This window comes from Pleurodeles waltl, chromosome 12 (assembly GCF_031143425.1).
Source record: "Pleurodeles waltl isolate 20211129_DDA chromosome 12, aPleWal1.hap1.20221129, whole genome shotgun sequence".
Taxonomy (NCBI): Eukaryota; Metazoa; Chordata; class Amphibia; order Caudata; family Salamandridae; genus Pleurodeles; species Pleurodeles waltl.
The window spans coordinates 606,873,477-606,888,907 of record NC_090451.1 but is presented as its reverse complement, the minus strand read 5'-3'; the positions used below and the strand labels follow the sequence as shown (position 1 = coordinate 606,888,907).

The 15,431-nt window shown below is 40.9% G+C and overlaps 1 protein-coding gene across 2 annotated transcripts in view; it reads right to left on the bottom strand.

Moving 5' to 3' along the window:
• PEAR1 (platelet endothelial aggregation receptor 1) overlaps positions 1–6,818 on the bottom strand; it is a 273,016-nt gene extending 266,198 nt beyond the window's left edge. For both annotated transcript variants that reach the window (XM_069217862.1, XM_069217863.1), the window contains exon 1: positions 6,487–6,818. The gene's annotated coding sequence lies outside the window, so the exon portion shown is untranslated. The remainder of the gene's footprint in view (positions 1–6,486) is intronic.
• Positions 6,819–15,431: the final 8,613 nt, after the last annotated feature.

Genomic DNA, 15,431 nt, shown 5'->3' with positions numbered 1-15,431 from the left:
AAATAGTGAGATGTGTTTCACTCGTGGTATGCGAGGAGCCTAATTGGGGCACAAAATATCAGTAATCTATTAATTTTATGTAGAATGTTTTAATCTGTGGACATATGATTCTTTATTGTCCACAGCCCTGTTGACGTCTGTGTGAATGGCCAAAATGTGGTTTCAGTCAACAGCTTCAATGTGCATCAGTATTGTCAGGATCAGAAAGATAACTTACATATGAGCATGAAAGGAGTAAATAGAAAGAGGAAGGCGAACAAAAGGGTGTAATCGCAAAAAAGGATTATGTGAGAGGAAATGTCAAAGACATGCAATGTAATGTTTTTTGGGATACTCTGATCCCAGCTGCCATCATACCCCTACAACCTTCACAGTGACTCGCTCTAGCCCCTCACTCACATTTACCACATCCTCAGACAAGGTGGGAATTCTGAGAAGAATATTACCCGAATTCAGGCAAAGCCAATGAGAAAGAAACTAGGAATTCTGCTTCCTGCAATTTATATCCAAATCCGGGGACATAAATGAGTGTACAGATTCTGGCTGAAATTTATAATTCTGGCCCCTTTATCTCCCCTCCATAAATACGTCCAATTAGGACTAAGGCTCTAGGTGTCCTGGATGTGCATCTCAAGATATTCACGTGTCTAATTTGAAGAAGAGTCTTTTGATATTGTTCAAGCAAGGGTGTTGTTAAGACTTCAGTTTGTATTTTTGAGATATGTTCCACATATAACATTCAGGGAGCATCACACTTGATTTCAAGGGGAAACATTGAATTCAGGGGTTATTACATTTGATTCCAAGGAGAAACATTGAATTCAGGGGGTATTACACTTAATTCCAAGGGGAAACATTTAATTCATGGGGTATTACTCTGGATTCCAAGGGGAAACGGTGAATCAGTCTATCAACTCAACATTTACAGTAAGCGCTTTGTATGCTATGGAAGAATCGGTATTCACCCCATTACGGAAGCTCTGCTCATAGTTTCTTTTCATTCTAATTGACTAAAAACTACCTTCCTATTTCTTGCTACAGGTCAGCTTTTTCCAACCAGTTATTGTTTCTTTAGCTTCTTGTGACAAGCATTTGAAAACTTCTAGTTTCCTCTCATGCCTCGCTCTTACTAATACGATTAAACTGACCCATGGTATTGTGCTTGCCTGCCAAGGAGAATCTCTAGAGGATCTTTATGTATTTAGTTGATTTGTATTGTGATAAGCGCGCTGCCAAGGCTACTTTGCAGAGCTAGTTGAATAAATGAACGCCCAGTAGTGATTTGGCGAGATGGATGAATTGTAGATGCAAACTGATAAAGTAGAGGGCTAAAATACGCAAGTGCTCATGACTATCATATACTTCTCAGAATAATTCGATGTAATCTTCGTTTTCTAACTATTGTACACTTTAGTTAGGAGCACAATTTAATTCATAGGATACCAAGAAATTAAATGTTCACACAAAGTGGGAGTGTCGGGCACAGGGGAACAAAATTGGACTTTGGTGGAAGCATTTCCAAGTTTTCACACTTCTTTGCTGAAAACCACGGAAGCTGAAATATGCTTTGGATCCATTGTGCTCCACTGCAGTGGGACATGGCCTACCACTAATTTTTCTTCTCTGTTGAGCTGCAGCCAACATTGATTTGCATGTGCATGTTGTCCTACCTTAATAGCCCAGATGACACTAAAACAGCGGAGTAGAATGCAAACAAGAGGCGCTCTGAATGGCTAAAAAACGTTGGTTCAACCATTAACATTTGAAGTTTTTATTGCCCTTTAGACTACCTTCCCTTTCCTTATTCAGATGTCTACGTGACATTTGTGTTTCATTAGAGTATCTAAGAACATGCCTTGTTTCCGATGAACAGATAGACAAGATTTCCACAGATCCATTGTGACAGAAAACACAAATCTTCTCAGTACTGTAGGTTGCCCATGCTGCCAACCTGTGATCTCTTTGTTGCTACTAAGAGTTGCACTTTCTGTTGAATGTGAGTGGCTGGGCATCTTCTTGTTGTAATCCAGTATAAACTAATATTTGAACGCATTCTTCAAGATTTTGTGTCACCTACAGAAAGGTATTGTGATCAGCCGGCCAATGCGCTGCTCTCAATAGCACTGACACATTTGCACATTCTTGGTGTCCACTCATGTGTTGTCTTATTGCTTCTTCTTCGAAGTCCCAAGAACAGAGGCTCTCACTGACAAGGGAGCGGAGAACTATTATACGCCTCCACCAGGATCCCATAAATGATGAGCAAGTCAATTTATTTTTGCAGATTTGCTGTTGACGATGGGTTACAGGCTGGGGAAGAGGCTTAAACTTTCCAATGAGGCTCAGCTATCCGACTAGAAAATGGAGCAAACTGACTGGCAAGGTCTGGATTGGAAGATGATGGCCAGAGACGTAATGAACATAATCCAACATCGTTCCTGATTGAGCCCCCGCAGTGCCAAGTCTGCGGGGATCCTACTTAGGGCCTTGCATTACTTCTCATTTTTCATCTAATGGAGATTACTTTCTACATTGGCTGGTTCCTGTGACAGAGGTAAAGGTGCAACCCTTAATCCTTAATTTAAAAAAAAAAAAAAAAAAAAAAAACTTCTATATAGGATGGGCAAAAGCCTAACAGAACAGTTGTCCTTAGTTTTCGGATGGGGTTTAGAGGCTTTTTTAATCTGGGTTGTCTCCGAGCTCCAAGTCATCAGGACACCATGTTTCCAGTCCTGGGCTTTCCTGTTGAAGATTTTATCAGATATTATCATGTGTGTTAGTCCCGGTGGTTTAATGGATTAAGTACATAACCACAGCTTCCATAGCCAATGGCTATTCATTTGGCGCCAAATGAATAGCCAAGTTCGAAACAAGCTCTGTTATGAGATGGAGTGAGATGGAAACCTTACTGGGAAGATACAGTTCGTCCACACAACTTTGTTGTTCTGTAATAGAACTCCTGCTTCAGGTGTGCAGTTGTCAGATTTTGTGATTATTTGCTTCTTATCAGTTACAGTTTGGGAAAGATGCCTGAAAAGCTCATTGAATCTGAAATTCATTTCATATGACTTACAGGTATTGTATAGTGAGTTACAGGTATTGTATGACTTGCAGTTATTCAGTTATTTTATTGTACTTACCCTCAGAATAAATATTAATTGTTTCATGTACAGCTCTTCTACCCAAAGCACTTATAGTGCCAAATTCCTTTATGCATGTATTTTTTATCCGGGCAAATTAGATGCCTATTTTTTATATAGTGGCGAGACCAAATTCACTCTGCCGCATTTATGCCTGCAACCTGCATATTGCAGCGACATTTCAGCATTGGTCAGTTAACCCACTGAGTTACTTTACCACTTCCACAAATACATTTAAGTGCACAAGCCATGGAGTACGTGAGCATCATAACCTCTCCAACATAGCCCTGCAGAGGTGATGCAAGTCATTGATCAACAGAGACAAGACCTATTGAATAAACAGTCCTGCAGTCACTCCACTGGCTAACTATAGCTAGTGGACAGTAATGTTCAAGGCACTCTAAATTGTCCACAGATCAGCTCAAGGAAAAGCACTACTATATCGACAAGTACTGTGCGGTAGGCTTACACCGCCTAATCCCCAGTGACTCTGTCCCAACAATTGAAATGCCAAGAGAGGGTTCCATTAAGCAAAATCCATTCATTCATTTCAGCACAGTGGCATTTTCACATTTTCAGCAACTGATTTCATTTGCTTAGCTTCTGCAGCACAACATTTCAGAATGGTTTCAAGGTGATCATTTCTTGATCAATGAGTGGAAATGCTCGTCAGTGCTAGCATTCAACCTGATTCTAAGCGCTTCAGCTCAGAAAGATAACAGCCCAAAGCCCAGGCAGCGTCACAATTTGCCCTAGGTTACAGTTTGTAATGCACACGAGATGCCAATATTTGAACTCCGATCTGTTGGATCCATAATTGACAACTCTGCCAGCGTCACTGCAAAGCCATGCCATAGACAGAAAGCTCACCATGCAAATACACCTAACAGGACAATATAATATAGATACATGATGTCTCCTCCATTGCCATCATGAAATACGTCTTTTAGATTTCGACTTTGTCTAAGTTCTTGCAATTTATTTTATAACATGAATTATGACAAAAGTGATGCCTTCCTCAATGATGACCACTTCGTATTTATCACTTAATTCTGGAGTTTAAAGTGTTTATAAATGCGTCAAATTGGGAGCTATAGTGTGTGAGGCAACAAAGAGATCGATAATTTGCAGAGGGTCACACAATTTAGTTAAATGGGTCAACCACGCTTATAAGTAGAGACACTTGAAAAACACAACGTACACAGACACTGCACTTTCCACATTATTATTGATTTACAGCACTTGCCACACTTTCCACCATCGGTTGCAAAATTGTGAGATTACAACAAAAACTAAATGTTTCTAGCACAGCCAGGTCAGAAGTTAGTTAACAGTAATGCCCATGCCATGATGGTGCAGGACAGTGGCACACACTCTGTAAGGGCTACCTGGCCATCTTTCAATTGTTTCCTGTTTTGTTTCTTGTGTTAAATGATACTCTTGAAGTTAAACTTTTGAGCAAACTTTATAAATGTCTCAGGGTGATGGACTGGGGTATCCCATTTGTTGGCAGCATAAAAAACACCCTGGCATAACTAAATGTAATTCTAACAGAGTGGAAATAACGATCCCTACTTTGTCATAAAAATGTATTGCTTCGTAAATCCTTCAAATATATGTTGGATCACAGAAACATTTTCAAAATCGAAAGAGCGCCCAAAATACAGAAAAATCACAAATATTTTCCTTTTTTTAAGACATGATACCTTGACAATTTTAGTACACCCAAGCGAGAGTTTTACATTATACACACTTAAAGTAATGTACTGCTCTGTACAGGTGTTGATACAAATAGGTGCTCCTAGAAGCCCATACGGAAGATACGGAGTAAACCAAAACTGACCACCAGTTGAAAAGAATAACTGGATTAGACAGAATAAAAGATGCATCCTTTGTATTACATGAAGCAGGTACATATATTCTTGCTTTCTGCTGAGTACAGGATTGCCTGATGTATACAATTTTACTCTGGAAGCTAGAATGGACAGTCTTTGATACAATTATGTCACGTTCTGCCATGCAAGGGAAGAAACAACATTTTGGTGAAAGAGATTGTCAGTTAGATCTTGTCCATATATATATATATATATATATATATATATATATATATACTTTCTTTTATTAATAAACCTGAGTATGTTACCAGTATTGGGACCCCTTTGCGTCAATTTGTGTTGAAATGACAATACTAATTGGATAATACAGCACATAATTTGCCAAATTAAGATACATAATTTGCTTTTTGTGGCCTCATAATTTAATCAGCTCTGGTGTATATTTTTATTTAGTCCTCCACTGCCATTTAATTGCAGCGTCTGAGGGTATAGCCTTTAGAATCCATAGTTAACACTTTCCCCTCTAGCTCACATTTCACACCAGCAGTTGAGAAGTGGAATGCACCACCACTCCAGTTACCCAGTAAACAGGACTGAACAAATGGTATTCAGTCATTAAGAATAAAAAGAAAACCTGTTTGAATGAATAACTTATTGAAGACAATACAGAGAACGTTCCCTATTGGCAGGCTTATTACATTTGTTAATGCTTGGAACCAATCTACATAGGTATGCACAAGGGTAGATTGCAGCAGACCCAGAGCTTTAAGTGGGCCGGGTCCTGCCGGTGCACCAACAATTCTAAGAAGGAGGTGTAGAGACGGATCCCTATCGGGCTCTCCATTTGTGACCTCACTGTTAGGGGGAAAAAATCTTAACTCAGCAAAAAATCTTCACTGCCTTTCATGTAACTTCAAAGAGACTTGTTATAGTTACTTCAGTCTTAACCTTTCAGAACCAAAGCATTTTTAATATTTTATACAATGAAGCCATTGTCGATTATTTATCTTATGCAACTAACAACCATTGACAAAGACAATAGTCCTGGCGTGTGGTAGTTGTAATGTCACTTGTTAAATTACATACATGAATGCAAAGAGGCAGCAAATACCGGTAGGGAGGCACATTGTGCTAAGCACAGATTTTTACCTTACGTGTTTTAAACAAAGCCCTTTTGGGATATCCCCCACCCCAGATTTTTCACCCCGCTTAAAGCCCTGAGCAGACCTAACTTGCCCTGGTGATGAAGTGTAAAAACAGAGGTTTTAGTAGTAGTATCCAATTCAGTGGTACTTTTTTAATGATTCTCGTGATGGTTAAAGGACTAGCGGGTGGCCCACCAGCATTTTCAAGTATGAAGCCATGACCTACAGTTCGCACGCATATTTGAATGACAGGCGCATTCACCCACTGAGCTGGCTTCGCTGCTAGCAGAACCTACTTCGTCCACAACTACTGGGTGATAACTCCCCTCCTCGAAACTCACAGACATCTCTGAGTGTGGAACTTACTTGAATCCACAGGGCTCCAAGGATGCTTCTGGGGTCAGGGAGGACTCCTCTGGAGGGTGAGAGGGCTCAGTGGAAGAGGCTTCACTTCTTCAGCCTATCAGAGAGTTGCACTTCTCAAACACTCACACCCCATTTCCATCTCCCCCTCTTGGGAAGTTTCTTCACTGGGTCCCAGGATGAGGCGCTGCCCGGTGGCACCCAGAGGGCCGCGCGGATGCTGGCGCGGGGAGAGACGGCTGTTCAGTGTCGGTGGTTTGAAGCCGGGGTCTTTCTCTGAGAGGCAGGGGGAGAGCGCCGCTCCTTCTCGCTGAGGGTGGGGCGGGAGTGCTGGCAGGGCGAGCTGGCCTGCGCGCAGTGTTTGTGTGTGTTGCGATCCCACGGGGCGCGGGGAGGGGGCAGGAAAAGCGCTGAAACTCGCAGCCTGCAGGAAGTTTTGACAAGGAAACTGCATAGAGGATGCCCGAAGCAGAGAGAGAGAGAGGGAAGAACATGTCGCTTGGCGCGGTGGCTGGAATGAGGCGTGAAGAGGGCGCATGGGTATGAGTAAATCGGGCATATCTAACAAGGCGCATCTGCAAAAGATAGCTGGCGTAGAGCAGGGGCACCAGAAAAGGAACAAGCACCTCTGGGGTACATAGAATAGGCTCAATCAGCGAACTTTCAGAAAAGTTTTCAAATGATATATCGCTTAATACTTCCGACGAGGCGTTGAAGCGCTTTACGCCGGGAGGCATGCTGCTCTGGGATCCAATGTTGGCGTTTAGCATATTGTTATTTTTTGTTACTGTTATGGGATTACTTTTGTTAGCTCAAGCACACCACTCCATGAGTGCACTTTAATGTCTTTACATTTGGGATTATATAGGAACAGGGGGAGATTAGGTGTTGTCAGGTTGGGGTATAACTTTTAAAAAGGAGAGGTTGTGATCTTGCACATGAGTGGCGGGCACATGACTGAAAACACATTAATAGAGATTTAGGCAAACATGCAATTGGTCTCAGAAAGGTTTACCCAGTGAGAAAAGGCATGCAAAGGATGAAAAAGGATGAAGAGGGTCATTTGAAGGAAAAAGGAGTGGTGATAATCATACATTTCCATTAAAAAGGTCACCTTTTCATGCCAGATTTTATTAATAAAGAGGATGCTTTTTGAGACAGCCTGCAGTTTGAGGATGCAACCAGGTGTCTCCAACAGGTAGCTTGGGAGCTACCAGCAGCTCACCAGCCGCCTTTAGGTAGCTCTTGGACAGGGAGCCTGGCCTTGTCCACAACACTGATTTATTAAAGAAAACCAAATTTGTATTTATGGAGATGCGAATCCTGATCTCGTGCTGAGACCCGCTTGGATGCCAACACTTCAATAAGGAGGTGTTGGCAGCCATGTTGAGACTCGGCTTAAGCTGAGTCACAGAAAAAAAGATTAAAAAGAGAAAATGGGCCAGGCTAGAGACACCCTGGCTCCTTAGCTCTGGTGCTGTGGTCCCAGAGGAACCCCCAGAGCAAAAAAACACATTTAAAAACATTTTCTGTGGGAGTCGTGGTGGATCCGTCAACATTTAAAAAAAAAAAAAAAAGCAGGCTCCCGCGCTTGTTTCAGTTAAGCCCCCAGGTGGGCCAGGTACCAAGGGTATTGACATTTTCAATGAGGAGGGGGGGTCACTCGCCCCCCATTTCTGGGTCCCCCACCTCTCCAGGGCTATGATTTAAGTAAAAGCGGGGGTCCCACCCCCCCACACAGCCCCAGGACCGCCATATCCCGGGGCTACGATGTAAGTAAATGCGGGGGCACCCGGCCCCGTCAGCCCCTGGGGACTGCCACCTCACCGGGGCTATGATCTAAGTAAATGCCTGGGGGGGGCTGCCTGGCCCCTGCATCCCAGTGGACCACCACCTCCCCATGAGAAACAGATTAAGAGTGTTGCGGGGACCACATGGCCCCCCAAAGTCCCAGGGACCACCACCTCCCTCGGACAAAGTGCAGGTGGACATGTGGCCCCTCACAGCCTGGGGACCGCCGCCTCCCCAGAGCAAAATAGATTAAGAATGCTGGGGAGGTGTGCCCTCACCCCCCTGCAGCCTTGGTATCCACCACCTCTCCAGGGCTGTATAGGTTGGAGGGAGGCCATGCAGCCCTCCTCAAGGAGACAATGATGGCCCTGGGGACCACCAACCCCCAGTGCCAGCTCCTGATATGTCAGGGGGTGCCCACATCCGGGACATAGCTGTTTGCTCTGACTTGGCTGGAGCTTTGACAGATTTTATTATTGGAATGTGTTTTTAACAGTGGCTTATCTTTTTTTCTTTCATTCACCTTTTCTTCCACTACCTCCCATGACAAAAGTAAAGAATTAAAACACTGAAAATGCTTAATGTTTAATAATAATGTGATACAATAAATACTGTTTCCTATATTATATATCTCCTTAGAATAGTTTTCTGTACTATTTTAACTTGCTTTTATATTATGATGCTTTTCCTCTTTTTTACATTTTACCTGTTTACTCTTTTGACATAATAATCAGATGGTTGTATTATGTAAAACACCTTGAAAGGCTTGTTTGAACTTAAAAAAATAACAGAAGCATAGAGACTACCTAACCGTTACAGGCTGACCTTTAAGAGATGTGCCCTTCACAACCTTGGTCCTAGCTACCGCAACCACTGAATCACCTGGTACTCCCCTGTAGACTTCTCCGCTCGTCCCAGGAGTTGCTCGCGACCGTACCCCGAATAAAGACATCCTCGGCTGGAGGAAGATCGTTCACCTACCTTCTGGCAAAATGTGGGAACACCTTACCTCAGAGAGTCGCCATCGCTACCTCAGTTCCGGAAGGACCTCAAGACCTGGCTCTTCGACTGAACCCTGAGGACATACCCTACAGCACCTTGAGACTCTATTGGTGAGTAGCGCACTCTAAAAGTGACTGATTGATTGATGGTGACTTTGAAGCCAAAGGGAGACTGCAACTACACAGCAGTTTTCAAGAAAGCGGTCATGGTGCTGCTTCAAACAACACATGAGTAGAATGTGCTGAACAGAACTGTGCTATGCTAAAGGAGGTAGAAGTTGACCGGTGCTCTTCAGATTCCTGCAAACAATTCATGGGTAAAAAGTTTTCAACTCAAATTGATGGATATTTCACTTGTTCTTTTGTGATGAAATTCACAAACTGCATGTGTAAAAGAGACACTAATAAATCAATAAACTGAGAGATTTCTTGAACGTAATGAAATGTAAATTGAGAAATATTTCTGATGTTTTTTTAAAGTGTGAAGCATAACATTTGCCTTTTTATTACCAAGTCTACGAATTTCTAAATTCACTAAAGTCAAGTTCTATGTGAACGGATTGTGAGTATGGGAATTACACTTGGTCAGTATTGTATATTTTGCTTCTTCACTCAATCTATTCATATAGACAGATTCATTTAGCATATTTGTTAGAATATGGTGCTGTTGCTTTCTCGCTCTGTGCTGTTGTGCACTACAGGTGTGTGTGTGATGTCTAGCATAGGTTTTGTACTGAAAAGGTAGTTTCCATTACAAAATACTATGGCTAGACACAGTTTAAAACTTTTCTAACTTTCTATGTGTGCTGTACCTTACAGATAGCCTAGATAGATGGGAATTCTGTTAATCTGAAAAGCTCATTCATTTTAATGTTGTTCTCTTTTCTGACTAGGGTAACAAACATAATTGCTTAGCTCAAACCGAAATCTAGGAAGATGGTGTTTTTGACAGGTGCAGTTTCTGACACTTTGTTAACTGAAGTAATACTGATGTTATTCTTAGCCAGTATTATTTCCAGACAAAGTCCCCGGTGATTAGGCAACCATAAGTACTTTTTCAAACAGTTGGCAGACAACTGAATGACAAAAACAGCATCTTGTCTCAGCTATATTATGAGTGTGAGTTCTGAAGGGGCGAGAAGAAGATCATTCCATAGTTTCTAGCTTTCCTGAAAAAAAAACAGCAAAATTCCTGACAGCAGACCTCGCTTACAAGGACCTCTTTTAATTTCTAACAATAGCACTCCCACCATCCTTCTACACTTCAGTGTCTGTTTATCCACTCACGAGCCACAGGAATGCACTTCCACTGTCTTGGAAATCTCTATCACCATCATATTATGTCAGGCTAAAGTGGGGGATATTCAAAATTAAATCTCTTTGGTTCTAGTAGTCAGACTCTCACCACACACACAGTTCTACTGCCTTGTATGTGTCACACACTCACTGCACATGCATGCACGTGACACACACACTGCATGTCAGTGCAAGGTTCTAGAGTTCACATGACAGTGAAACTTCATATGAGAAGTGTAAGAAATGAGTTCTCTGGTTGGCAGTCAGTTTGCACTCTGTCCAAGAAGGGACCCTCACGCTAGTGATGGTAATGGAGATGCACACCTAGAATAACCCCTGATCACCCTCTTGGTAGGTTGACAGAAGCAGTCAGGTTTATCTCAGAGGCAATGTGTAAAATATTTGTACAAACACACACAGTGACGCAGTGAAAACACCACAAAATCACTTAATGCCATTTTAGAAAAATAGCCAATACCTTTTCTGAGTAAAACAAGACCAAAATGACAAAAATCCAACATGCACAAGCAAAGTTATGAATTTTTGAAGATTAAACTTGAATATAGCGCTTAGAAACAGAATGCTGCAAAGGTCTTAAAATTGTGATGCAGTTCTGTGCAGTGTTAAAGCTTCAACTGGGGTAGCCCAATCCTTACTATGCAGGCAACCTTTTGATTGAGCTCACTTAAAAGAAGAAAGCATTAAAAAAATAGGATTTTTATTGACACCTGACACGTTTATAATCTGAAAGCAAATGAAGCTGCAGAGCTACAAAAAAGGACAAATATAAGCTTTTTGTTTATGTTTTAAAGAGTGAATCCAATTATAAATTATGATCGCCCGCTGCACTGTCACAGCTAAATAACAATCTTCCATGAGGATCATATGCCCTTACTAGGAGTGGGCGGAACTCTGTGGAATTTCACTGAGTTTTGTGTAACTCTGCAGAATTATTTGGAGTATAACTCCACAAGTTCTGCTCATCACTGTATAGGAGGATATATGAGGAGAGGAATTGCTATGTGAGATTACCATCTCTGGCTGAGAGAGAAGCCGGGAGCTTGCACAACCTCTATTAGGAAGCAATTAGTTCACACACCCTGCCAATTCAATCATGGAATGTCTGAGGGTTGAGTAGAATGTTAAATTTAGAAAAGTTTAAACAAGTAATGGAATTCTATGAGATTATATGCTTTCAGGAAACATGGCTGTGTGACAAACTGCCTGTCATTGATGGTTTTATGCAGGTTTACCAAAAAGCTAAGCAGTGGGTCCGTGTCCACCACTGGGTGGTCTGCTAATATTAATCTCCACAAAAATAGCAAAAATTGTGTCATTGTTAAAAGTAAGGAGAAGCTGGATTTCAGCCTGTCAGGAGCATCTATGTATAAGAGACAATCATTGCGGAAACATGTTATTATCAATGTGTATATCCATGTAGGGTCTAATATGGAACTGAACTGACTGTATTCAAGAAGGATATAGAATGGCTATGTCCCCAAAATTAAACAGACATGGTTTTGAAACTGCGTGAATTCAACCATGAATTGGATTTGGTAGATGCAACGTACTATATAAGGACATTTTATCAGCATGTAACGTAAGTTCTGCAACCTCTACATCACAGATAGTAACAGCACGTGATGCAGCTTTGGTAAAATTCTATAGATGCCCTACCGAATCCCTCCATTCGACATGAGTTGTTAAAATGGAGAATTGGTCAACTGATGTATTTTATAAATGAAATGTGAAAAAAGGCATTGGTAGATATTAAAAGTAATTGTGCCTGCATGCTAAAAGTAAAGTGTGCTTGTTTTCATATCCTCTTGGGTTGTCATTATCTTTTTATGCCCTAAAATGATTTTTAAGACCAACTTATATTAACTATAGTGTTCTAGAAAATAAAATAAGGAAGCCATTAAGTTTTAGTTGATCTGAAATATTTGAATGTATCATGTGCAGCAGGAAGATTTTTGGTAGTGGTAACAGACTTTTTAAAGGATTTTTAATCCTGTGCTGTTTTTAAATTAAAAAAAGGATATGTGCAATGGAAAGTTTATTGGATAGATTCTTGTTTTGTAGGGCTTTATATAAATTTTAAAGTGTAATTTTAGGAGTGTGTGTATGTATGTTTTTATAATGGTTTGATGACCAAATAAGCATTCTTTTGACTGACAAATTATTAATTGGAATTATACATATTTGAAATTTTATGATTTTATATATATATATATATATTGGTATATACGCTGCAGTAAATTAGATATTGATAAGGCCAATAGAACATACTGGGATAAGTTAATGGACTGGAGAGACCAACGGCTTGTAGAATGGGATAAATATCAATTCCTCCTTAATACACATCACAGAATCCCAATATTATATTTACTTCTAAAATTACACAAATATCTAGTTAATCCCACTGGGAAACTGATTGTGTCTTTGATAAATTGCTTGTTCGAGAATACATCCCGGTATGTGGATTATTTTCTGCATTCGTTTGTACAAACACTTCCCTTAAATGTTAGGGACAGCACAGACTTCCCTCAATTAATCAGTGATTTCACTTGGGAAGATGACTATCTCCTTATGAGGCTCGATGTCTGTAGTCTCTATACCTGCATTCCACATGATTTAGGAATACAGTCTTGCCACAACTTCTTGAGAGCAAGGTCTCTGTCATATTTTTCTCACACAGATTTGGTCTTAGACATGATTAGTTACTGTCTACACAACAACTTTTTCATCTTTAACAATCGATAATTCCACCAAATCCAGGGCACCGTGATGGGGACTTGTTTTACCTCTAGTTATGCATGTTTGTACATGGGCTGGTGGGAGGAAAAGGTTGTATCTAACATCCATCTATATGATGACCACGTGATGCTCTGGGCATGATACATAGATGACATATTTGTCATCTGGAAGGGTACACAACAATTGGCTGAAGAATGTGTTTGTTTACTTAACCAAAATTACGTGAATCTTAGTCTCACTGCAACATATATGTACATACTTTGGAGTTTCTGGATCTCAGACTTGAGATCACAACCTCCAAAATTGAGACTGTTACACAGAAAACCCACTGTGGGTAGTACCATACTTCATGCCACCGGCAGACACCCCAAAAACGTGATAAACAGTATCCCCTACAAGGAACTTATAGGAGCCAGACAAAATTGCAGCAACAGTATAGCCTTTAAAAAAAAGAAGAAATAGGTGAAGGACCCTACAGAAGGCAGCTAACAGTAGAAAAACCTCAAAAGGGAAGACTTGCAGGTAGTATCACGAAGACCATTCACAGAGGAGGGACAAATCAGATTAATTACAACATATAGCAGACAGGCCAATAAGTTCAGGGGAATATTACAAAAGCACTGGCATATTCTTCAGATGGATGACATTGTTTCAAAATATGTATCGTTCCAGCCCAGCACTACCTTTAGGAAGAGTAAAGCTCTGAAAAATATGCTTTGTAAGAACATGATTTCTAAAACAGAAGGCCAAATGAGTTTCATACGTAGACCTGAGTTTGTAACATGCAAAAATTGCAAGGCATGTAAAATTAGTAAGGATGTGAGGTCATTCAGTATTACAGGGAGTAATCAGCAATTCACTATCAAGAAGGGATTGTCTTGTAACTTAGACTATTGTGTGTATGCTTTAAGATGTCCATGTGATAGGAACTACATTGAGAGTACAATGCATAGGGTGAAAAAACAAGTTCCTGAGCATATGCGCACCATTACTCTCTTGGATAAACAATATCCTTTGGCCAGGCATTTTGGTGAATGTTTACTGCAGTTTTGTGTTTGACCAAGTCCCCCCCAATATTCCGGGAGGTGACAGACTCCTTGCAAAAGTTGGAATCCAGGTATATTGTTAGATTTACTACTCTCCATAGAGGGGGGTTGAACATGGATGAGGAAATGGTTGTAGACCTGGGATAATATGCTGATAAATGTGTTATGATGCTGCTTCTTTCCTATGCAATAAAATTGCAAAATTTTAACAGATATTTTATTTCTCACACAGTTGTATGGGTACACACTGTGGACATGTCAGTGGACTTAAGCTAAGCGTGTACTCTTTCTTATTTGATATTGAGGGCTGATCTTGAAAGTTTGTTGATTGATGCATTTACTGAGGCAAGGTAATCATGCATGGGTGTTTGAAACATATCTGACAATACAGGCCCACTAGGTCAGGATAAACATACGCCACCCTAGAAATTCACCTGTTATAGTTAGAGTTATCTCAAATAACTATAACTCGTGCCCTAAGGTAACTATAACTTGCGCCCTCACCTTGCATTTTTTGGTCAACATTTTTTAATGCAAATACTACATTGATATTATCAAAGATGTCATTAGTGCTGTCATTTGTGAGGTAATTAGCAGTGCAATTTAAAAATTGCCCTCTGGATGTGGTGGTCCCTGGGGCTGTGGGGCACAGGGGGGCGTGCGGCTCCCCTGCACTCAATTGAAAAGTGCCCCGGGGAGGTGGCAGTCTCTATGGCTGCCGTAGGGCACCCACACATATTTGTAATGAAGCACTGGGGAGGTGGTGGTCCCCGGGGCTTTGGGGGACCAGCGCCCACCGCATAACAATACAATTAAGCCCCATAGAGGTCCCCGGAAATCACCTTTTTCTCACCCCCGCCTGATGGATCACCCCAAAACTTTCTTTGCACAACAAGAATCACAGGGCACTTTTCTTTGGAAAATTTAATGAAGATCATCAAACGGTGCCAAAGGTATAGGCAAGTCAAAAAATATTTTTTTTATGGAAACATGGTATTAAGTATTATATGTTATATATATAGAGAGAGAGAGATAGCTGTTTAATATAAGTTTATTG